The sequence below is a fragment of the Pholcus phalangioides genome, unplaced genomic scaffold, assembly GCF_987345545.1.
Source record: "Pholcus phalangioides strain wild (caught in Gottingen) unplaced genomic scaffold, Ppha-v1.0 ptg000001l_1, whole genome shotgun sequence".
NCBI classification, from domain to species: domain Eukaryota; kingdom Metazoa; phylum Arthropoda; class Arachnida; order Araneae; family Pholcidae; genus Pholcus; species Pholcus phalangioides.
Window position 1 is genome coordinate 19,794,391 of NW_028301594.1, and position 24,693 is coordinate 19,819,083.

Here is a 24,693-nt window from a genome sequence, read left to right on the forward strand (position 1 = left end):
AATTATAATTTATAGGTTCGAAGTTTTCTAGGCTCATTAAAGATGCCGATACTTAAATTTTCAGATGATTTATGAGGATGAAAATGAATTTTTGGTTGCGTAAGAGTCTAAACAAGTTTCAGATTTGACGAACTTATAGTCCATAAAATTCATATCCGTGGCTAAAAAAAACGTAGGGATATACACTGACAAGACCTTATTCACTAGACCACGGCAAGAGTTGGTGATAGCGTATAGGAAGAAGCAAAATTACTGCAAGCGTGATAAGAAAATGTTTTTTCTTTCTACTCCTCGTTCCATATTCCTTCAAAGTTTCTACATTCCATTTTATTGCCTTACCTAACATATTTGTGGCAAGCCAAGTGAAAAAAAAAATTATCGTTCTTGCGGCTCCCCCTTTAGCAATAGCTCTCATTTAGTGTCTTTTTATGCTGTATTTCCCACTGCGCCATCTATTCTCATACGTATTTTTTGTTCTTATATTTATTCAAATATAAGTATGCGGTGCATATATCCAACGAAAAAAATACAACCTTGTAGTTATATATGCCCTTATTTTGATGGAAAGATGAATTTCATCTTGTTTATGCTTCAGTCCGGATTTTTCTCCTTGGTCCGGAAACATGTCTTGGGATTGCAAAAGGGGTTGTTTACAATATTCGCACGGACGTTTCTTTTCAGTGGAAATTTTTATGATGTTGTGTAGAAAATTCTAAAAAAATTTCAAATAAACCGGATTTTAAGAACAACATGAAATCACAAAATCTTCTACGCTACCCAATTTATTTAATCCTATAGATGAATAAATCCTAAAAAAATTCCTCTGTATACTTACGATTACGAAGTGCAATGGAAATTCACGGTATTAAATTTCCATGCAAGATACGAAATTTGATTTTCATCAGTTACAATTTATTTTATAAGTTTCCTGATGTACAAAAAGGATTTTTTATCGCTTCATAATATGCGTGTATATATATATATATATATATTTAAAAATATATAATTAATTCATAAAAATGCAAAATATATTTTAATGAAAATTTATAAACACTTTTAATTAAAAACATCTCAACAAAGGTGATGTTTTATAACTACAAAATTAAATTATGAAGTTTAGTTTGAACATTATAAAAATTTAATTTTTAATTGAAACTGTGTTGATAAGCAACTTTTATGTGAAACTTATAACTTGATATAATTTTAAATTTCAAATTTAAAAACATGCATTTATTTCAAATCAATTTGATATTTACTTACTACGATTTTACTTACTAAGTTTTTTTCATATTTTATAAATTTTTTTTTCAATTTTGATCATTTTAATTCAATTTTTTATTTCCATTATTTTAATTTTTTTTCATTTTTTATAATTTTAAACTTTATTATTTTCATTTTTCTTACTCTTTTTTTTATTATTTTTTCATTTATTATTTCCTACTTTCCTAATTTATATGAAAATCCATCCTTTAATTAACTGCGATTTTAAAATGCTATTGTAATTGAAAATGGTAAAAGTTATAATTAAATTTCATGATAAATCAAAAAAACATTCAAATTGTTTCTTGTAAAAATGTACAAGAATTTTATTTTGTTACTAATGACAACCCATCATTTCAAAAATTTATTTCACCTGTATATTAACGTTATAGATATCACCTCAGGGATTTGGAATAAAAATTAAATGAAAATCGACGGCAAAAAATTATTGGCATTTTCCAAACTATAAGGCAAAGGTTTTCAATCTTTGAGACACGGTGGGCCACGTTGAAACTTCCACTAAGCCCGCGGGCTACCAACTCATGTAATTAGTGACAACTTGATATAAATATAGGGCTCCGAGTTAAAAAGGGACCAAAACTAATAGAATACTTTTATTCGGAAATTATTTCTGTTATTAATTACCAATTTCGATCCGTTCCGAAACCCTCTTTTCCACCAATTTCGAAAAGTTTTGATTAGTTACCGATTAAATTAATTAATTCTGAGATTAATTTTGATCTGAAATAACTTTAAATGATTCTGTAATTATTTATTGCAGTAATTCTGAAATTATTCTCCTAAATATATCTTGAAATCATTTCTTTCTATAATTATCCATATATCCTTTGACTGACTGTGAAATAATTTGTATCAGACATTACGAAATTAGTTTTCTCTTTGATGTACGAGTTATTTTTTTATTAATTCTGAAATTATTTGCTTCAAAAAAATCTAATTCTAAAATAAATAATTTAAAGATAATTAATAATAAGCTAATACTTATAGATAATTTAATTTTTAGAATAAATAATTCTAAAATTATTTCTTTCAGTAATTCTGAATTTTCATCAATTTTGGAATTATTTCGTTCATTAATTCTGAAATTACAGCAAAACTCCCTCTTAATGGACACCCCTCACATGCGGTTACCCCCTCCTTTACGGTCAAATAATAATTTATCCTTGTTTAATAAATGTGTGCATTCCAAATTTCCGATTAACGGTCAACCCTCTTTTACGGACGAATTTTTTTGTCCCACCAGTATCCGCAAAAGGGAGGTTTTACGGTATTTGTTTCATTAATTCTAAAATCAATCATTTTTCAATGTTTTCAACCATTTTCTGAAAATTATCCGTGAGCCATTACAAAATAATGCTTCGAGGGCCAAATGTTGCCCGCGGACCAAGGCTCGAAAATTCCTGTTCTGAGGATTGCCTCGATGTATTTTTGCGAAAAGCCCCCTGTTTTCTATTTATATACACATATACTTGCCTTATATAACTCCAGATTGTTAGGGTCGCGAAGGAATAAGAAGAAAAACAGCGAAATATCACCTTGTCTATTTTGAGTCTATGTTCTCTTTGTCGAAAGCCGATATGGCCGTGAAATAGGCATCTTTGCTGTTTCCGTATTCCAACTACGTGAAATAAACATTTTCCCGGTGTCGAACCTCATATGGTCCAAGTTTTATGTCAATATATGGACGTGCTTGAAATTCTCTCTCTCTCTCTTCCTCCTTATTTATATTTTTGCTCGGATCCTCGTAAAAGAAACTCGTGCGTGAAACTTCTTGGGGCAAATAAAAAAATCGAACGATTTCATTTTGAATAATATTTTATAGCTCACATTATTACATGCATCGCATTCCTTCTAAATTTCGGAATCAAAATTTGAAATTCCTCTTCGAGTGTGTGTGTGTGTGTGTGTGTTTATATTTGCTACTATTTTTCATTCCGTTTGGATTTCTATGAATATTAAGTTCTCTTGACGTTTTCTCATACTCCATATACTTGTTATTTTATATATATTTTTCCCTGTATTGCTCTCACAAGAATTTCTATTACATATTTTCACTGCTGTTTTATGTACTACATCATTTTGATCCTATTTGCATTCAACATACTGTAGTAATACTTAGATATTGCATTGAAACGAACCAGTATGTATGGGATGTCTCTGATGGGTTTCCTCCTGAAATTGCTTCGAGAAATATATTTTTCCGTGCGGTATAGGAAGCGATAGAGGGAGAAACCGTTTCATGAACCGGGGTGAGAAATGTAATTGGGGCAAGTGAATAAAATTTTCATTTTTAAGCGCTGCATTCTGTGTTTATGTTACACGGAAAACGTGATAATTCCGATTATTATGTATAATAACCGGTTATTGTGTATAAACCACCAAGCATTTTAGTAATTTTGATACATTCAACTAAATTTATCATTTTTGCTAGCGATTATGCATAAAACGGAAGCGTCGTTGGTAATTTTCATAATTCCCTTAGGCAATTATGCATAGTCGTTGGTAAATAAGTACTAAAAAATTATCACTTCTACGGGTGATTATGCATGATACGAAGGTTTCGACAGCTGGCTGTTTCAAAGATAAATCTAAGAAGGAAAATTCAGCTGGCCGATTTCAGAAATTGGTATGTGTACGTTTGTTTCAAAATACAGTAGACTCTTGCTAATCCGACACATATCAGACCAGGGTGTTCCGGGTTACTGGGAATCAATTGAAAAGCTAAAACGCCCAGTGACGTGTGTTTTCCTGCTCTTTGCTCCAAGAAAATCCGCCAAAAAACGCCGGATTACTTGGACGGGACGAATAATCCAGAGTCTACTGAATTAGAACACTTCAGAAACTAGTGAGGACAGACAGTTCATGAAATCGTCTAGGTCGGAAGCCCAAATTCATGGTATGGATATAACTTTCGTTTGGATATTTTAAGAGGGTTCTTTTGAGAACATCGATGATAAAACTATGCATTATATAAGTAAAATACACGAATTCTAAAATGGCAACGCTTTTCCCCCTTTTGTTTGAAAAATTAGAACATGCTGAAACGCGTTTAAAAAAAATTACAACATCGGACTGGAAACGAATTATTATTTAAACGAATTTTTTATATGTACATGTATATTTTCAAGCAAATGAATAACAATTTGCTTTGAATAAATGTTGCACGTCTTCACTGGTTATGTACACGGTATCCCATGAACTCGTAAATAGTTAAAAAAATCATATAAATTAAAATTGTTAGCATATTCGAATACGGTTTACAAAAAAACTCACGAAGGGGGATAGTTTTACGGTGTGGAAAAAAAATTAGTTCACAGTTTTGTCATTAGAGGGTGCTGCACGAAAGCAAATCACTGGAAATATGCAAATCAGACACCTATAGAATGCAGGGGGAACGATTTACATCTCCTTTCTGAATTTATCTGTTGCTGGCACTAACATAAGGTTTCGGCAGGTTTGGTTTAAAGTTGGCGGATAAGAGACTATTGATGAAGTTGGTTTTCCTCAGCCACGAATTGTACGCTGAATTGTTATGTACGTTTCAGACACAGAAGGGCTTGGAGAAAGTTTACGGTCCAGGCAGGGCACCTGGAGTGCTTCCTATCAACAACAATTCACACTTTTTTTTCCTGGACAAAAAAAAAATCCCCCTTGTGAGATTAACTTTTTCGTAAACCGCATTAAAATATACCAATTCATTCACAACTGTTATTATTTTTTTGAATTATTCACGAATTTATATGTCACCCTGTATGTAAGGAGCCGTTCAAGTATTACGTAAGCAAATTTTTAGCCATTTTGACCCCCCCCCCCCGTCAGAAAAAAGTGAGCAAAACTCTGACCCTCTTCCCTTGTCAGCAAAATTTCGTCAGCACTGCCCCCCACCTCCTAATGCATATTGGTGGGATCAGAAACGTACGTGGGAGGGGGGCATAGGGGGGGCTCGTGCGCCCCCCCCCCTAGACGAAGAAAATATATTTTTTAATGTAAAATATATTTCTTAAAAAAATTAAAATTTCGAAAGAAAATACCTTTATATGTAAATTTGTCGATTTCTGTTAATTTCAATGCTATTTGCAGAGTAAAGAACTCAAAATTTCTCTTTAAAAAATTCACCCACCCTTTAAGCCATATATGGTAAACACTTGACCCACAGACCAAATATGGCCCTAAAGGTTATGTGATGTGGCTTGCCCCCTCAAACCCAATTTCGTAAAAATGAACTAAGCGGCGCATTTACAGATCGCTTAAATGACCAGTGGCACAACTGCTGAGCATTTAAGTGGCCGGTGGCACATTTTCAGATCACTGAAGTAAGCCCGTGGCACATTCAAAGATCACTTAAGCAACCCGCGACACAGTTCCGGAACACTTTAACGATCCGTGGCACATTTAGAGATCCCTCGAGTGACATGTGGCACAGTTTTAGAGCACTTAAGCAGTCCCCAGTGCGGTTCTACATCACTCAAGTTATCCGCGGAACATTCCCAGATTACTTAAGTGATCCTGACATAATTACGGGTCACTTGAGTGATGCGTTGCACAGTTCCAGAGCACTTAAACGGCCCGGAAACATTTCCAGAGCATTTGAAGGATCCGTGAAACATTTAGAGATCACTAAAATGGCTCTGTAGGGGACTTATCAATAGGGAGAATGCTAGTTCAGGTGCCCAATAACTATCGAAACGTTTTTTCCGTTTTTGGCGCACCGAATAAGTTGTCATTAAGGATATTTCATATCTTCATAAAGGATGGTTGATGACGCCAGCATCATTCAACCCCCCCCCCCCCCTCCACCGCCATCAAAAGTCAGCAAATCGGAAACCCCTTCCCCCCATCGATGCTGATGTAATACTTTAATGACCCCTAAAGCTGGAACGGTTCCATCTCAACGCTATGGAAACAAGGAAATACATTTTTGCAAATGTACACGTATGTTTGCTTGGACAGTGCGAGAAAAACGCGTGCTGCTATCGTAAGAAAATTTTATGGATGTATAAATTTCATTAGCCATCAAGATTTTGCGTCTGCGTCAATTGCAGCAGAACGTCTGCATGAACTAGTTCATAAGTGAAGTTTCCAACTCCAAATTCCAAATTAGTCTCCAGCTTTAGTCAAGGGTAAACCCTTTATACTGCGATAAAGAGAAACAAGTTTCACTGATTGGAATTTTTTTTATCAGAGTCCATTAATTTTTTTTTCGTTTAGGGGTGCACCATGAATTCGTAAGTTTTTTAAAAATTCATAAAAAAATTGAAGGCATTGGTAAATATGAATGTTGTTTTTGTGAAAAAGTTATTCTCATAACATGAAGGGGAGGGGGAATTTTTGTCGATAGAAGGCCAAAGAAACCAGTCAGACAGCAGTGAATGGACCTGAATTGTCACTCTGATTTGCATATTTCGTTGACTTGCTTTATTGTGCAGCGTCCTCTAACGACGAAGCTTTGGACTTTTTTTTTGCACACAAAAAATAATTTTTTGAGAATAATTTTTCTGCAAATCTTATCAAAATGTGATAACTTTTCAAATTTTATAATTTTTTTGAACTGTTCACGAATTTATAAAACATTTTATTTTCTATTAAGGTATTTTTATACATATACAAGCACTCTGTAAGAAATTATCATGTATGTCATGTATATCTTCTATGGCGGCAACAACTAAAAATAGTAGGGTGCTATAAGCTCCGTACTCCTGATAACAAAAAATGGTAGGATGGAGTGAAACTTAAACTATATTTTTGTTTACTTTAAGCAAAATTCCAAAAAAAAAAAAAAATGAGTGGAATGTTTCGTTATTCCGTACCTTCAGAAATAGTAATGACGCAGGTTATGAACCAAAATTTGAAGGATTGTATGGTATGCTTATAAGTTAGACTCAAATCTGTTAATGTACATGTGAATGTTTTTGAAATTGTATACTACATATGATATATAATACATCGTAATAAGACAAGTGTACGTGATAGACCTTAAAGTTTAGGTATAACCTCAAAAATGTATAGCAAAACAATGTATTAAAATTTCATAATGACACAATGAACAGATTTTTATAAATCATGTTTCAAACTAGTAAAATTCAAAAAATAGCATTCTTTGCAAAACACGTTAAAAGTTTTTATTCACGGATTCACTTATATGCAAAAAACTCAACACTGAAGTGGACTTAACTTCGATTCTAAGCGTCATGTAAACAAAACAAGGCCTGTCTTATAATCACAACGAACAGGGCTTTTATAAAAAACTAAAATCGATATTTTTATTTCAAATAACGTTTTCACTTTAAGGGGGTTAATGCATCATCTTGGCTTTCCTATGGAAAAAATCTCCTTCTTTTAAGAAACATTTTCTATTCACTCTGTAGGCACTCAATTATTTTTCTTAATTAATATGAATATTTTTATACAATTTAACAGGAGCATTTCACAATTTTAATCATCGTTTTTTTCTCAAATTTTAACTTCAACAACAAACAACTTTTTTCAAATATTATCAAAATTTATCCATATTTTGTGCCGCAAATTCCTTTTTTTTTTTTAATGTTTTTAATAAAAACTCGTGTTAAAATATGTAACACCATAGTGTTGAAGGACAAACAAAGTTTCAAGACATTTGAATGAGTAGTGTTCGAAAAAAAGTTCCTCATCTAAAAAAAAACCATAGTTTTCAGAAAAGAACATTAGCATATACAATACCTGCCAGCAGTTTATAGTACAATATTTTACAAATATTTCTGGTACAGGTAGAACAAAAGCTTGAGCACAATTAGATGCTGAAAATTGCATTGAATTTGAAAATTCAAAAATGTGTTTTTTGGAACATTTTCGTGCACCAACACCCCTTAATTATTACTTCAGGGAAAAATGTTATTTCCACAAATATTTCTCAACTGATATATTGTTCTTCTTTTTTTAAATTTAAAAATCAACAGTAGAATTTTTATTTCTTTCGAACACTCTTTGTAAAGCACACTGTATACATATTATACAGAATATATATAACAAATATATATATAAGAGGCGAAATATATATATCGTACAGGAACTCTGTACGTGGATCCTTCAAGCATCTCTCCTCTCTTGATATTCATTACTTTTAGGAGAAGCTTCAGGAAAAGGGGAGAGAGAAAAAAAGACAAGCACATAAGTTTTGGAATCGATTTCACTTTTATGAGAAGGGGGGGGGGCGATAGAGAATATATATAATATGTATATGCCTCCGAATAAGAAATGTCGAGAGAATCTCAGCACCGGATATTGAGACTTACGTAGGAAAAAAAAAATGGGTATGAGAGGAAAAAAAAAACGGAATGGTGTCACATACACATATTACTATATGTCCACAGCCTGTCATATCTCGCGTTTCAGAAAAAATAAAACCCTCTATATTCTTTCGTTGTCATAATCATTTTTTTTCTTTAAGGTTAGACAAAATATATAAAGTCTGCGGATGTACAAAAATGAAGTGTCTCATATTGAGCTCTTCGATACGCGTCTGGTACAAGAGAAAAAAAATCATTTCTCATATGAATGAGTTGAGCCGAAACTTGTTCCATTTCTTCCGATCTGGTATTTTATCTTATGAAATTACGGAAATAATTCATCTCATACAAAAAAAAAACAGTCAATTTAATTTACTTTTCCTCATACCGTCCGCCCTTATGCTAGAAGCACGAATGTGCAAAAATTTTCACTTTCTTTTTTTAATGAGCTCTGGTTAGACGTATTATTACAGGCCGGAAGTATCCATAAATGCCCCTTTTTTTCGCTTGTTTTTAAACTTGTTTGAGTTTTTCCGGACTATTTCGACATCGTTTTATGTTTGTTCTTGAATTTTAGAGGTCATATATTTTAACACTCGGGTATTTTAAGCTTTGAGATCCTCAAAGGAATTGCTCTTTTACACAAAATTAAATTATTAGCATTAATTATTTTTCAGAAAGACACCCCTACTACCATCCCCATTAAGCGTAAATAGGTGTTAATGCTTGAGATGTATCTGACAATACTTGGTACTGCCAGGTATAGAAATAACAAAGATTTTCATCTCTGCTATACATAGTTTTTACATACATACATTTTCATTCCACATACATGCAATCAAATTCACATCGAGATTGTTAGAACAGATTTTAATTGAAATATAATTCATAATTATTCACTAATTATTGTTCTTGTATTTTGGCTAACATTATTGTGCCTGTAGTTGAAAAAATCGCCTCCGACCTAAGCTTGAAGGCTAACTGTTTTTTTTGGTTTAGCAGTATCAACTTAGCTTGGCTAATAATGCAACTATTGTAAACTAAAATGTGGAAGCACAGAGGGAGTAAATTTTTTAGTCATTTTTCGGACCCTTGATATCTTAGTTTCTACTTATTTTTCATCGATTATAAATTTTTTTAGCGCCTATTTCAAGCATTTTTAGTGCCTTTTTGCTTACCTATTTTATCAATTTTAAATGCCTAAATTTCCGGTATCTACTTATTATGCTACTTACGTTTTGCCTGAAAATCGAATGTGCATCCATATTGAAAGACATGTTACAAAACATTTTCGGAAAATTGCTTCCATAGCCCTTTTCAGACCCTGGTGACACAAATGTGTGATTGCTTTTCCTTACTGTAGAATGTTTTTTGACCTTAGGGATTTGAGCCCTGACTTAAAGGATTGTGTAAATTTTGAGTTAGAAATATGGTGAATATGAACTTTGGGGTTCTCATCACAGGGCGGCACCCAAAGTTGAACTTTCGGGGGGGGGGTTAAGAATAATTTCGGTGAAACTGACTCTGGAAAAGTGTGATTTATTTCACAGAATTTAGCAATAAAATTCTGGGAAAAATTTGTATGTGAAAATGAACATACTCTGCATCATCTTGACTGAAAACATTTGAACAAAGTGAATTATTTCTTTTTTTAATAATTCACTTTGTTCAAATGTTTTTTGGGAAAAAAAATTAATTAAAAATTATTAAATTAAAATTATTAAATTAAAATTATTAAATTAAAATTATTAAATTAAAATTATTAAATTAAAATTATTAAATTAAAATTATTAAATTAAAATTATTAAATTAAAATTATTAAATTAAAACTATTAATATTATTATAATTATTAAATTAAAAATTTAAAAACAAAAAATTTAATATTTAAAATAAAAACAAAAGAAAAAAATTAACATTTACTGAGATATTCATTGTTTTTAACGCATTTTTGGAGTATCAAAAATGCAAAAACATTTTGAAAATTCGAAAAAAATTAATGCTCGTGTCATCGCCACCGGAGTCTGAAAGGATTAAAGCACCTTTGTATTTCATCGCCCCCTTCTTCAGAAATCTTTTCTCTCGTCGCCAAAACTCAAATGCACCCATAGGATCATATGTTAAATCTGTAGCTTTTATCAACCCCCGGAAAATTCCATCGCCCACCGGGAGTGGGGGCGATATTGCCCACTGGGTTAAAGTAACATAGGTAGAGTCAACATCCAAACGTCATTTCTCATGCTCTTTCTTTTCCAAGGACGTTGCACCTTCGTGTTCCTCGCATGAGGGAGCGATGTAACGATGAAAAAAAAATGTAAAAACTTTCAAATAGACTTTTGCAATGCTGCATTTACTAAAAAAATTATTATAATACTTGCAAAGAGATTTTTCTGGAGAAAAATGACTATTCACCTTTACCTCTTGAAACTTTTGGCATACATTTCGATTTTAAAAAGTTTGTAACAGCTAGGAATTTTTCCGAAAATTCTTGTTTCTCTGTCTCTCCTAATACCACCAAAAGAAAAGAAATTCACGTTTCTAAGTGCAATATTTACTGAGATATTTGGATTCAAAAAAATGGGGGAAAAGTTGAGGAAGAGCAATAAAAAATAATGAAAACCCCTTTTTATCCTCCTTTTTTCATCCCCCCCCCCCCAAAGATCTGGTTGCTTGCGTTGCACCAAATCATACGGACGTTTAAAAACTCACGGATCCCTCCTGGTGTCACAGATTACGTGTCCGATTACATCCAAAACATCCCATTCCCATACTTTCAGAACCAGCTTATTCACTTGATCTTGCCCCATGTCACTTTTTCCTCAGATAAAGTATTTGCTTAAGTGACAATGATTCCCGTTCTCCAAAAAAATGCAGCGAGTGGCAACAAAAGCACTGAAGTGCGTGTCAAAAAAAGAAAGAAAAGACGCTTGCAATTCGCATTTACATCTTACAATGACAAATCTGCATAACTGCGCATAAGTTACTTCGAAGGAAATACCAACTGAACAGGTTCTATCCATATTCATTCTTCAGTAATTACATAAGTCTCGGAACTTTTTGAACGTAGTAGTATAAATCCGATGAAACACAATGCGAAAGAAAATTGAACAAAGGTCCCACCTCTCTACGGAATAACAACAGCTAAAGTTGTTAATTGGTGATGAAATCGGAACTACCCAGTTTTCTGTTCATAAGTAAAGAGTAATAGATGTTGTCTGAATAAATTGTTAATCACATCGGAATGCTTATGTAACAAAATAGACGGTATACTAAGAGATAAATTGGATGAAACGTTAGAAAATTCCTTTGTGCTAATGACGATATAAGGAAAGAGAAAAACACGAAAAATTTCCCCAGTACTTTTTCATCCGCATTTATGACCGAAAATACTCCACTGCTCTTTTCCAGCCTCCACCATGTTTACCATTTCGATTACGTGACGCCACTGAGCGAAACGCAATAAACTCATCTTAACCGAGTCCCCATCATGTAGGAAGTTAATTAATGAGGCGTGATGTTAACAACTGGAATAACACCGGATGGTGTGTGTTTTGTTTCGAGTGATACGGTGGAAACACGTAAAAACAGTCCCGAATTCCTATTTGCTCACGCAGAGAATAGCATGCGAGAGAGAGAGATTAGCAAGTAATAAAAAGAAAGGTCCAAGGAATCAAAGGTGCGAGAAATTAAAGACAGTGCAAGAGAGAGAAAAAAAAACCCACCTAAGAAATAGCCAACAGTAAAGCATTAAATGGGTTTTTTTTTGGATCCGTAAAGGAAAAAAAGAAACAACAAATACTGTCTACCTGCGCTCACATACATACAGAGACTTTCATTCCCATGACTTCAATCTCTGGAGGCTATTACGACGAAAAGCTACTTACAGGCTTCTTCCATTTTTTTTTTTTTTTTACTTTTCCAGGTCCTTTGCCACGAAGCAGCTCAGCCGGAAACTTTATGAGCAAACACGCTCCTCTCCGCGATGACTATATTTTAAGACTTTCAGTGTAGATATAACCTTTCAAGACATAACCATAATTTTGGATGGAGGCCCGTCGTAAAGAGAATATATGTTTTTCTCGGCAAAATGAACGGCCGTGGGAAACGGAGGGTGTAAGGGATTTTAAACCTAACCCCCCACTTTTTCCAACTCCTCTTCTGCATTCCTGTAAATATTTCTCGGTAGTATAATATCTAGCGTCAAAGAAGAAGAAAGAAAAAAATTACATCAACAAATGTATGAAAATCGGGCTTCTTAACCTCGATGAATAATATACGTGGAAGTCAGGTAGGAATAGAGAGAGAGACTGTGTTTTTCTTCCATGTAAATAGGAACCGCTCACGTTCCTCAGGAACAACCGGCCGTTTGTATACGTGAGGAACCAATCGCTTGTGGAAGACGTGCCACTTGCTTTCACAGCTATTTCGTACCCTGGCTCTGCCATCAGAGAGAGAAAAAAAATGAATAAATAAATAATAGTACGGATTTTTGATACCGGCAATGTACATAATAAGCTTATATTTATGGAATTTTCTAGAATAACAAATGTCTTTTGAGAAAAAATATTTTTTTTTAATACCAAAAATTTTGACATGTATTCTATACTGGGATGATGATTTATCTTGAGAAACTGTGATAACGATGTACTTCTTTTGTGATATAATGGTTTGTAAAAGAAATTTCGGGAAGTACCGTATTTTTCTGCGTATAATCCGCAGTTGCGCATAATCCGCATGCGAAATTTCAAAAAAGATAACAATAAAAACTTACATTGTGTTTCAATAATCAATCCATTCGTACGCTAATTAATGAAATTTATTTGCGAAACAACAGCATTATTTACACACAAAACAAAATTTACAGTTCAATCAAAAATCTTCCCATCAGAATACTCATCAGGCCGATGACACCATTTTCTGCGGTTTTTTCAATGTTTAATCACTTTTTTTAACAGATAATCCACGGATTATACGGAGGAAAAACCTAGTATTTTATATTGTGCTAATTTTTTAGTTTCCGTTCATGCATAAATTGGGAATCATTGTCAGTTGAGACTAACACACAGGAACATGTCGTAATCTCATTTGTTATATGAAGTTAGTTTGTAGAACCATTATTGTACTTATTAAACCATTCCAATCAACACAGTGCAAAACATTGATGGTTATCAGTCATTAATAGTTTCTGAACAGGACTTGAATCAAAGTATTTTTCTAAAAATGGGTAATCTTGAGTAGATATTTTTTATAATGGTATGTCTAATGATAAACTAAAAAAAAAGACTTCTGAAATCATTTTAACCTTAAGAAAAACTTTTCGAATCATCTGAATTTCACCGTAAAGAACTTTTCTAATGATATTTTAACTCCACAACAAAAACTTTCCCACTATAGTATTTTCGAGTTCAACAAAACTATTGCACCAAATTTTTGAGTTCAACGAAGGTTTCCCAGCACTGTTTTGAGTTGAACAGAAGATTATCGCAACAGCATTTTGAGCTCAATAAATTTTCGTGCATCAAACTTTGAGCTCAACGAAACTTTGCAACAGTATTTTGAGTTTGGAAAAATACATTTGAACAATGTTTTGAGTTCTACAAAATACTTTTCGAACAGTATTTTCTACAAAATACCTTTTATATGATTGTTTTGAGTTCTACAAAAAGTTTTACAATCTCATTCTGGTTCTGATAAGAGACTTGCCTATTATAATATCGAGTTCAAAGAATTTTAAAGCAGTTTTGACTTCAAGAAAAATTTATACAAATACAATCACCGTAACAGACGAATTGCCCAGCCAGGTGACTGAAAAAGATGCTCTTAAAAATATTTCTGGAAATACAACAGTATTTTCAATCGATCAAGAAGAATTTCTAACACTATTGAATGAAATACTTCTCTAACAGCATCTTCAGTTGCACAAAAAAACTTTTACAGCCGTAGCAAGAGTACGAAAAAATACTTTCCTATCCGAATATTAATAGTAGGAAAAGCTTTTTTTTCCAATAGTATTTAAGCTTCAGAAAGTCATTTTCAACGACACTTTAATGTTACCATTTCGCTATTCTAACAGTATTTTGACTTTCAACGAAAGGCTTTCCAACAGCATTCCAACTTCAACAAAAGAATTTTCTAACAGTATTTTAGGTTCAACATACATAAGACTTTTGCAACATTATATTAACTTTAATACCATTCTTTTAAATCCGCCATGATCAAAGTGAGATCACTGGCAAGCTGATGAAAGAATTACTTAAAATCAGTCTAATTTTAGAAAATCGAATTTTTAATTGACAAGTAAATTAAAATAATTCCATTTCAAATGTTTCACCACCGTGAAAAAGCTAGATGGCTATAATTCCGAAAAGAATTAAAACACGCAATTTAAAAAAAACAAAACTTTTTTCCAGTTATTTTGTTCCGTAAACTGGCGTTGCAATTCATCTTTCAATAGCAATTAACCAAGACCGGATACTGCAAAGTTGCATAGAAGACAGAGAAGGAAAGAGGGGACGTTAATAAAGAAATTAATAAAGCCGCTGCCTCTCCCCCCCCCCTTTTCGTAATTAAAAAGTCAATTAAGTGGGTGGTTCCGAGATGCAGAAACTTTCTGTTAAAGTTAATTAAGAAATTCAATGCTTGATAATTTGTTAGCTAGAGGAAAGGGAAGCAGTTAAAATTGATTCGACGCACAGGAGGTTAAAACTGAAAACACAGCTGAAGTTTGTGCCATTAAAGCCCGTTCCAAACCGATTTGCTTTAAAAGTTCATTTTTATGCAGCGAGAAACTAGCGAATAATAATAACAAATAGAAAAAAAATTTGCAACCATTTTTTTTTCCTATTCATACGCCCCTGTTCTTTTGAAAAATTATTGAGCTTAAAGGAGAGAAATATTTAGTACTAATACTCAAGAGGCCTATTAAACGCAGGAGTTCGGATAAAAGAAATAAAATTGCAAAAAACAAATCCCGAAGCTTCACGATATTCGCATTAAGAAACAAGCTGAACATGAGATCCAATTTAGAACAGCCAACCATCTTTTCTCCTTTATAATTACTTTTGAGAGGTAATATAACTTTTCTCTTCGCTTGTTTGTTTGTTTCCGGAATATAAATGCCTCGGAATTGCTTTGTGTATATACGGGACAATAAAAATTAAGTTTAGAGGAAGACATTTAATGGCCGGTATTAATCCGTGTGTGACTGGAATCGATTGTAAACTAAGATAAAAAAAAAACAAATTAAAGTAATTGGATTTTTTCTTTGATTGGTTTAATTAAATATAATCATCAAATTCATAGAGTCTTTATTGTCATTATCACTGGAGATTTTGAGATATTGGGTATTGACACGTGGATATTCGTTTGCTGTGCAGCATTATTACAGAAATGCATTGATTATTTCAAGTTCGGGAGGTTCAGAAATTTCTGATGATGTGTTCAAAGAAGAAATTAAATTTCCAAGAGAATGAATTCGTTATCGTTTTTAATAACTTTTATGTGTAGTGATTAGATTTATAAGTTGGTATCCTACTTCAATAAAAGTAAATGATAATGTTTGAACGAAATACTATTAGTATTCTTCAAGTTATGCTATTCACCAACATGCATTTCTATCTTATATTATCAACACTGAATTCACCAAGCTTCTCACAAAAGTGATAATTTTGAAAATAATAATAATAATTTTGTCATATATAGGCAAATAATATTCGAAAATTTCCAGATTCCAAAGTTTTAAAGACATGCCTGAGAACTGCAATTTAGAACATAAAATCGGATTTTTTTCTCAGGACTCGAGATTTTACGAAGATAACTATTTTCTATGCTAAAAACACTCGTCGAGAATTATAACGTTGCAATTATCAGTGGTAATTACACGTTATAACATTTTTATCATCTTTTATCAAAAAAAAAGTTCTTATCGCCAATAATAGTTAAAAATGTTCCAGAAAATGTCTTGAATTGGACTGAACTATATGTAATGGAATTAATATATTCAGATAATTATGCGTTTTTGTAACGGCCAGTTCTGTAGTGCGTAATGAATTCTACGCACTTTATTATTTACTTTCTCTCTTTTATGAATCATTTGAAAGAATTCGTCATAATTTATTGGCAATTAAAACAATTATTGCCATAAAATATTTTTATTCTATTTCAGTCTCATTTTACAATATATTTATTCAAAATTAATGCGCCCATTTATGTTGAAATTTCTTCGTATTTTTACGAACTCCCTTCGAGTTTTCTATCTAATTTAATTTCAATATTTCTTATTTAATTTGAATTTTTTTTCGAGTGTTTTTGGTAATTCAAAGTTTGGGGGGAGGGGAATCATGATTTTTGTATGAGCAAATTTAGTTCGAAAACATTCTACAAGAAAACACACTTTGTTTTTCTCAACCAAGCTGTTAAACAAGCAATCTCTAAACACAAATAAAAGTTTGAAAATTCTGACGTAATTTCGGCGCACTGTAGATGCCGTTTTTTCGATCTTAATTTCGGGTTCGAACTGTCATGCTAACCTTTCGTCAAAACAAAACTGAGTACTTATTTCTTTGGGAACGCCACAATTTTTAAGCTAAAACGTTTGTCAGTATTTAATTTGCCTTTCGCGTTGGATTTATTGTAACTTGTTAAAAAAAAAAAAATGCCGTTGTGCGATCGGAACCCAGCAAATCTCCACGATCTAAATTCGTAAAAAATTCTATTCTGCTGGATGAATACAACAAAAGTGCATGAGTTACGAGTGAGCAATTTCAAATTGGAGAAGTGTCAGTATAGGAGAATACCATATTAAAACATTCGGTTTTCAGCATGGTTAAAAAATTCTGTAGTGTGATGCTGATTCCAGCAAAGTAGAGTAATATGCAGCAGCTAAAAGATTAATCATTAAAATTTTTGAAATCGTTTCGTAACTGATGATATCAAATTTTAATAATGGATTATTATTGCCCTCTGTGATTATTAATTATTAAATTACGATTAGAAAATTCACGTGCATCAACTCTCCCCCCCCCACCACCCCCCTTAAATGACAAGAATATATCCGGATTCTAAAAGTCACGTGATTTTATCGATTACGTATCTTTTAACAAGTAAAAAAAAAGCTAAATGCAATTGTTCTAATTGTCTTAAGTATTTACAACTGTAAACGACATTTCTCTTTTTTTTTTTTGCGGTCCAAGGTACGTCAGTCGAAGGAAAGAATCGGAAAAGAAAGGCTTGCGGCGGCAGCTATCAATCCACTTTGAAGGGAGTCTTTCACATCTCATCCAATTGCAGTAAGAGCTTTTAGTGTATCGTGTATCCCATGTATATATCTATATACACGCCATACACATCCGTATTCTCTGAAAAAAAAAAATATCTACAGTATAAACTCAGATTTTTTTCCCCTTTTATTTCGATAGCAATCTTTTTCTCTTTTTTTTATTTTTTAAATAATCTTATTTAGGGAGAAACATAGTATAAGATCTATATGTGATCATCGTAAACTGAAGAAGTCAATGGAAATCGTATTTCGCTAAAATTTTCTTTGTTCCTTAGTTAAAGTGGATTCTACGGAGAAGGGTTTTGTATTTCTTCTTGGAACGTACATTCAGTTTTCTTACGGTACATAAAAGTCAGTAATAAAACCAAACATAAGATGAAAGTAATTGCAATACATGTTGGATTTCTTAAATAAACGTAGAATTTTTTTTCCGTTATTTGAAAAAAAAATTTAGTTTGGAAAAAAAAAGCGAAGTTTATAGTGGAAAAGTCCTCAATTGTTACATAAATATTAGAAAGTTCCATACAGTAATACGCCGAAGTTACGTGATAGGTGGGATCGGCGACAACCGCGTAAGTGGGAGTATAGTTTTTCATAGAAATACATATGTTATAGTTATTGTAATTATTAATTATTAACAGCTATATAATTAATGTATTAGATGGGACGCAAATTTTAGGAATACCTATCTATTTCTTTCCTACCATAACTGTAGTTTTTAGGGCACTCTTTTATGGGGGCTTCATTAATTTAACTTGTGATGTGACTGTAATCCGGTCCGGTAAAAAAGGCTAACAAAAATCTGTATTTGCACGATAAAATATGTACAAATGAAAGCTGATGAAAATGAAACAAATGAAAGTTTTGAATGTTTTGATAATACTTTGACCCATATTCTAAGAAAGGAGCTTCTCGTGTTTGGAGGCAAGGAAAAAAACTTCAAACCATGAGATGAAATTAATTGAAAATTGCAGACCAGGTGAATTGTCATCAAAGAATAATTACATATAATTACATATAATTAAATATATTAAACAAATATATTTTTTTATACTGGCATGGGATTTCAGGTATAAAATTGTGACCTCCTATACCAAATTCTTGTTGTGGTCGGCTGAAGTTGGTTTTCTGTGGTTCCCAACTTCAAGGCGTAAATGCGAGCCGATCTCCCCGTTAAAAAGTCTCGCCACAGAGAGCAACAGTCCTACAACGATAAATCATTCAATCATAACACTTCACTCATAGTTAGAAAAACTGGTGGCAGATGGTAGCACTACACATAATAAGCATTACAGAGAAACAAAAAAAAAACTTCACGTCAGGTTTCACTACACGTACACGCACATTCCCGCATGTACCGATTCGTTGGGGGTTCCGCGGGGGGGGGGGTGTGGGCGGGGTGCATGTGTGGAGTAGCAGCAGTAGGTAGGACCTCCAAAAAATGGCTCGGGGATCCATGATGTTCTTAAGTCAGCCACCTCGTTGGGCAATTTGCCTGTTGTGGCGTTGTATTTGTATATATTGTATATTAACAAAGTAGTAAATAGAAAACGATCCTTTAGATTCTAAATCCCGGCAAAGTTTCGGTCTCCCATTTAAAAAAAGTATCCCGACAGAGAGCAGGCAGGCCTACAACACGATACTGGCATAACATGAAAAATTCAAGAATTTCCATCTTTACTCAGAAAATGGAAGACAGGTGGCAGCATGAACACGAAACAAGCGCAACACTTCTACATAAATACGTTAAGGCCATACATTCACTCAGAACACTCATTCCGGCATATGCCGATTTGTTAGAAATTCGTTCGACGATTCGTTAGAAAATTAGAAGAGGAATGTGTACGAGATGCATGTACGGTTAAGTAATAGTAGTAGTAGTAGTGACGTCACGAATTTCGAACGTAGAGCCTTCTGCTATATAGAGTGTTGCCACCACTGTGCCATCAACAGGATTCGAACCTAGATCCTCACGATGAGCGTCCAGTACGATGCCCACACTACCACACAGCGCCATGTTTAGATACCATTTGCTCGTGTAATTGTGTTATATAAATACTGTTCTGTTTGAATAAACAGTTCTTTACTTTATACAAAAATTGCCACGTTTTCAAGACAAATAAATTCAATTGGTCGAATGGTCTTTTAATTTATACGAAATTGTCTTGAAATTTTTGTCTTGAAAACTGGCAATTTTTGTATAAATTAAAACCAGGCAAAGTTTATCTTTTTTGTGACAGTTCTTTACTTGATTATCACTTAACGATTTCCACTGTCTCAGCAGTACTCCCGTAACAAGAAATAACGAAATCCCCCCCCCCCCCGAAAATCGTGCTACTCGGGGTAGCGGAAGTCGGGGTGTTACGGTAAAATATTCTCTTCACATGAAGTTTGTAAGAAAAGTAACGTTATCATCGATCGCATTAGTGAATTATTCGTCCGTCCGTCCGTCCCGCTGCAGCACCAATAAAGATGTATTAGATTCGTGAAATTAGGGAATTACACGAAAGCATCGGCAGAGAGAAGAGGAATTCACTTTGGATTGAGGCCAAGAATTTCTAGACGATCTCTGTGATTATGTCCCGCTTGTTTTATTTATTTATCATCTCTTCTTTTCCCCTTTATATTCTTAGGAACATTCTCCGAATAGCGAAAAATGAAGATGGAGATCTTCATCTCACGAGACGAAATGGGATTTCGTAGTTGGCTGCATGTTGGTTGTACGATAAATGCCGTGGCATGATCTCCGGACTTGTCTTGTATGAAAGCTTGTGTCATCAACACAATGTTCACGCTGTAAGTGAATAATAAAGTGTTTTGTTTTTAAATTTTTTTATTTTGCTTGTCAAAATGATGATATAATCGATGAAATAACCTGTTAAAAACATGATTTTATAAAAATAAGGAGGGTTTACTTTTTGCTGTTTTGGTATACAAGACGTGATCAAAATAATTATTGGACTGCCCCCTCAGAAAATGAAGAGGTGTGTCACGTGCCAAGGAGCAGTGGTAAGGTGCTCGTCTGCCACCTTGAAGATTGCTGTCTGATCCGAGGTTTCGATTCTTCGGAAGGACACGGGTATCTACCGAACCTGACGCAATCGTCGATAGATGGCGCCCTCACTTTCAACCCAGCTCGAACGGTAGTAAATTGTTGTATGGTGACATGACCGGAGTTGTTGTGCGCTAAAGTAGTAGTACTAGTAGTACCAAAGAGCAGATGTAGAAGACAGATGACATCACCATGAAATACCACGGAACAAGCACTGACAATATAAATACGCTAGGGGCCACACACACAAAAAACTCAGGACACACATTCCAGCATGTACCGATTCGTTACAAATTTCGCAGAGGAATGTGTACGAGGTGCGCATGTATGGTTAAGTGATAGTAGTATGAAAGAGCTTGTATGTGTATACAGAAGAATAGTATTTTCAGTTTATTGATGTTGCGAATAATTATGGAGTTAAAACTCATTAAAAATTGATGACGTCATTTTCGAATCCAGCCGGATTCAGCGAACGTGCACCAAACGTATAACTTGGCGTTTTTAAGCTGATAGCAATGCTGTAACCCTGAGAGTAATCAAGAAAGCTAAAGCTGTACAAATTAAATTTTTTCTTGCCGTTTTTTTCCCCCTGAAAAAATTTCACTTAACAAAGAAAGAAAGAAAGTAAACGCATTTTCGAAAAGAATGTGTTGATTTGGGAAAACAATTTTTCCAATAGTTTTCGTACGGCTAAAACTTTACATACTTGGTGATAAATTTCCCAATATAGTGAAGCGAAGGTAACACGTAATAACAAGGTTAGCATCATTCTACAGTCTATACCAGGGGTTCTGAAAGTGGGCACCGCGACACCCTGGTGCGTCTCCAACCTTTGTCAGGGGCGCCATGAACCCAGCGCCGTCTTAACGCATGGGCCCACCCGGGCACGGCTCAGGGGCCTAAAAAAATAGGAAGTGGTTGAATTTTTCGGGAATTTTTTAGGGAGGGCCTCAGAAAAATCACTTGGCCCGGGGACCCATGATGCTCTTAAGACGGCCCTGCGCGGACCCCGACAAAGGTTTTTCGAAAATATTCTTTGTTAAACAGCTCTGGGGTGTCGGCGGAGCTCGCGGAAAAGAATTGAATATGGGGGAAAGGGACGCCTCGGGTGGAAAAAGTGGAGAACTCTTGGTCTATACTAAGAGGAAAAAGCGCCAATCGTGAAAGAAAATGACTGTGAAATTGACTTCTAACGGGAATGAATAATTCAGTTATTTTCAATTAGCAGTAATCCGCTGTATGGAGAATTTTTTTTTTTTGCAATGGGTGTTTGGCGCGTAACTGACCGTTACAAAACGGACACGTAACAAAATTTCAAAACGTTATAACTCTCTTAATATTCGTCCGATCCTAAAACGGGAAACCTGTTTTTCACAAGGAATCGCGTGTAATTATTGGGTTATCGATGGTATCCACCCAGTGTGTAAGGTAATTCACAACAATAAAAAAAAATTAACACTCCAATATATTGTCTGAACTCATATTGCATGTTTCGCGATCAATCGCTTCAAAAAAAAAATTGAAATTATTAAATAAAACAGTTAAAAAAACAAATTGAAAATTTCGGGAAATAAATTGAAAACTTTAAATATATATTTCAAAAAATTAAAATAAATACATATTTTATATAATTCCTGCCATTATTCTCTATACAGCCAAATATATTTTCTAAACCGTACTATTCTCAGTTTTCAAATAAAACATGCACAACTTAAACGTTGTATATCTCATTAAGCTGTATGCTGTGAGTTAATTATTATCACACACCACTAAATTTTAGATGCTTTCGTTACAATGGGCTCACATTGAACCGTTTAAGTTTTATTTAAACCAAATATTTCCTTTAACTTCATTATCCAGATATTTGGATCGAGGATGCTGTTCTCAGTTTAATAATGTTTAACTAAGCACGTTGTCACAAGCATAAGCGAACAAAAAAAAATTGCGTTAAAGGGGAAAAGTATATCATGGAAACTTATTTGACCAACTATAGCAGCTCTCCCGTCAAGGCTATTATTAACGTAAAGCACTAAACCAGTGCGATGGGGCTGCCGGCTTCGTCATTAAGAGAGAATTATGAATACCACGCGAGGACCCAGCAAACAGCTTTTCCTATCTCTAATGGTTGTCCTCTCTCATCATGGGTTAGGTAGTAGTAGCAAGAGAGAGAGAGAGAGAGAGAGAGAAGATATGAGTTTCGACACACCGAAAGTTCCTGTATCATCATCCTCTCCATCAACCCCTAGTGTTGCTTTGAAACCGGCGACGAGAACAAACTTTTGCGGTTGCGTGAATTTTAATCAGGTTTCTCCCACAAACCGGGTAAGTTTCGTCGCAGGACGCGCTTAAAATTCATCTCGGCATGGGATGTTTCGCTCAGTAAAAATGAATAACACGATCAACTGTTATTTTATGTGCGTACATACGTCGTTTAATATGATACAGCATAGCGTATAAGTAGATGGAACTCGCGTCGTATAGCCAAGAAATGATACGATTGTTTCATCAAACTTCACATATTCATCAAAACATACAATGGTGCCTCATGGAAATTATTTACAGAAAATTCACCGCTGGAAAATTCATCGATAACAATTCATCGCAACGCAATTTACCGATAAGAATATTCATCTATAACAATTCCCCTCCCCTCCACCGCAATTTGGGGATAGGGAAATTCATCCACGAACAGGAAAATTTCGCTCACCGACGGAAAAGTCACCGCTGGGAAAATTCGCTGAAAAACAGTCCGTCACCCATGAGTGAAGTATCGAGTGATTGAAAAAGTGAGTGGATATGTGAGCGAGTGATTGACTGAATGAGTTTGTGAATGAGCTAGCGAAAAACTAGTGACAGTGAATGGTAGTAACCACCTCGTTGGGCATTTTGCCTGTTGTGGCGTTGTATTTGTATTATGATTGACCGAGTTCGTGACCACATAAGTGGCCAAGTGAGTGGCTGTATAAGGGACAGAATGAGTGGTCGCGCGTATAAGTGGCTGAGTGAGTGATTGAGTGAGTCATTGACCATATATATAGTTATATATATATATATGAGGGTGACCACGTGAGTGATTTACCGTATGAGTGACCGAGTCTGTGGGTGAGTGGCAGTATGAATGACCGATTAAATGGATGAGTGAATGAGTGAATGAGTGAGCGTATGGGAGACTCGCTGGCTCAATCACTTGCCCATCTGCTCACTCACTTACTTCCCGACTCGCTTGATCAATCACACACGTGCTCACTTTTTCTTTGTCAATGGATTTTCCTAGTGCTGAATTTTCCTTTCAGTGAGATACGTGGCGATGAATTATTTATCGTCGGATTGCTTGGTGGTGATTTGTTGTCGAGGAATTTCCTGTCGGCGAATTGTTAGCGATGAATTTTTCGGCCACGCATTAAAATGCATGATATTGTGGGATATCGTCTGAAATATTTAAAGTAAAGGCGACGGCAATGAGAAGATGTAAATTTCATTTTTAAAGACATGAACATTTTATTTACACACACGGACAAGTTATACGTGACATCCATACTCTATGACGAAATACAATCAACTGATTAAAACGTTCGAAAAACTCTCTGGCGATCCGTTGCTAGGTTACCATCCATCACAAGGCGAAAAACGCTACAACGTGAAAACGTGACATCGTGACGTCACAGAGCATCGTTTATGATCGGTCACTACACACTCCCCCCCCCCCCTAGTGTCAACGAAATTTGTGGTCGAATATCTGTCGGGGAAGTGGACGTGACGACCGGAGCGAGTCACAGTTGCTGGTACTGCTTGTGCTGGCAACGCTGTACTGGATGGCTGTATG

The 24,693-nt window shown here is 34.4% G+C and overlaps 1 long non-coding RNA gene across 1 annotated transcript in view; it reads left to right on the forward strand.

The window, feature by feature from the left end:
* The window catches only part of LOC149090033 (uncharacterized), a 105,284-nt gene extending 84,756 nt beyond the window's left edge, over window positions 1–20,528 (forward strand). The window contains exons 2-3 of the long non-coding RNA XR_016193145.1: window positions 17,733–17,828; window positions 20,452–20,528. This is a non-coding gene — a long non-coding RNA (uncharacterized LOC149090033). The remainder of the gene's footprint in view (window positions 1–17,732; window positions 17,829–20,451) is intronic.
* The last annotated feature ends 4,165 nt before the right edge of the window (window positions 20,529–24,693 follow it).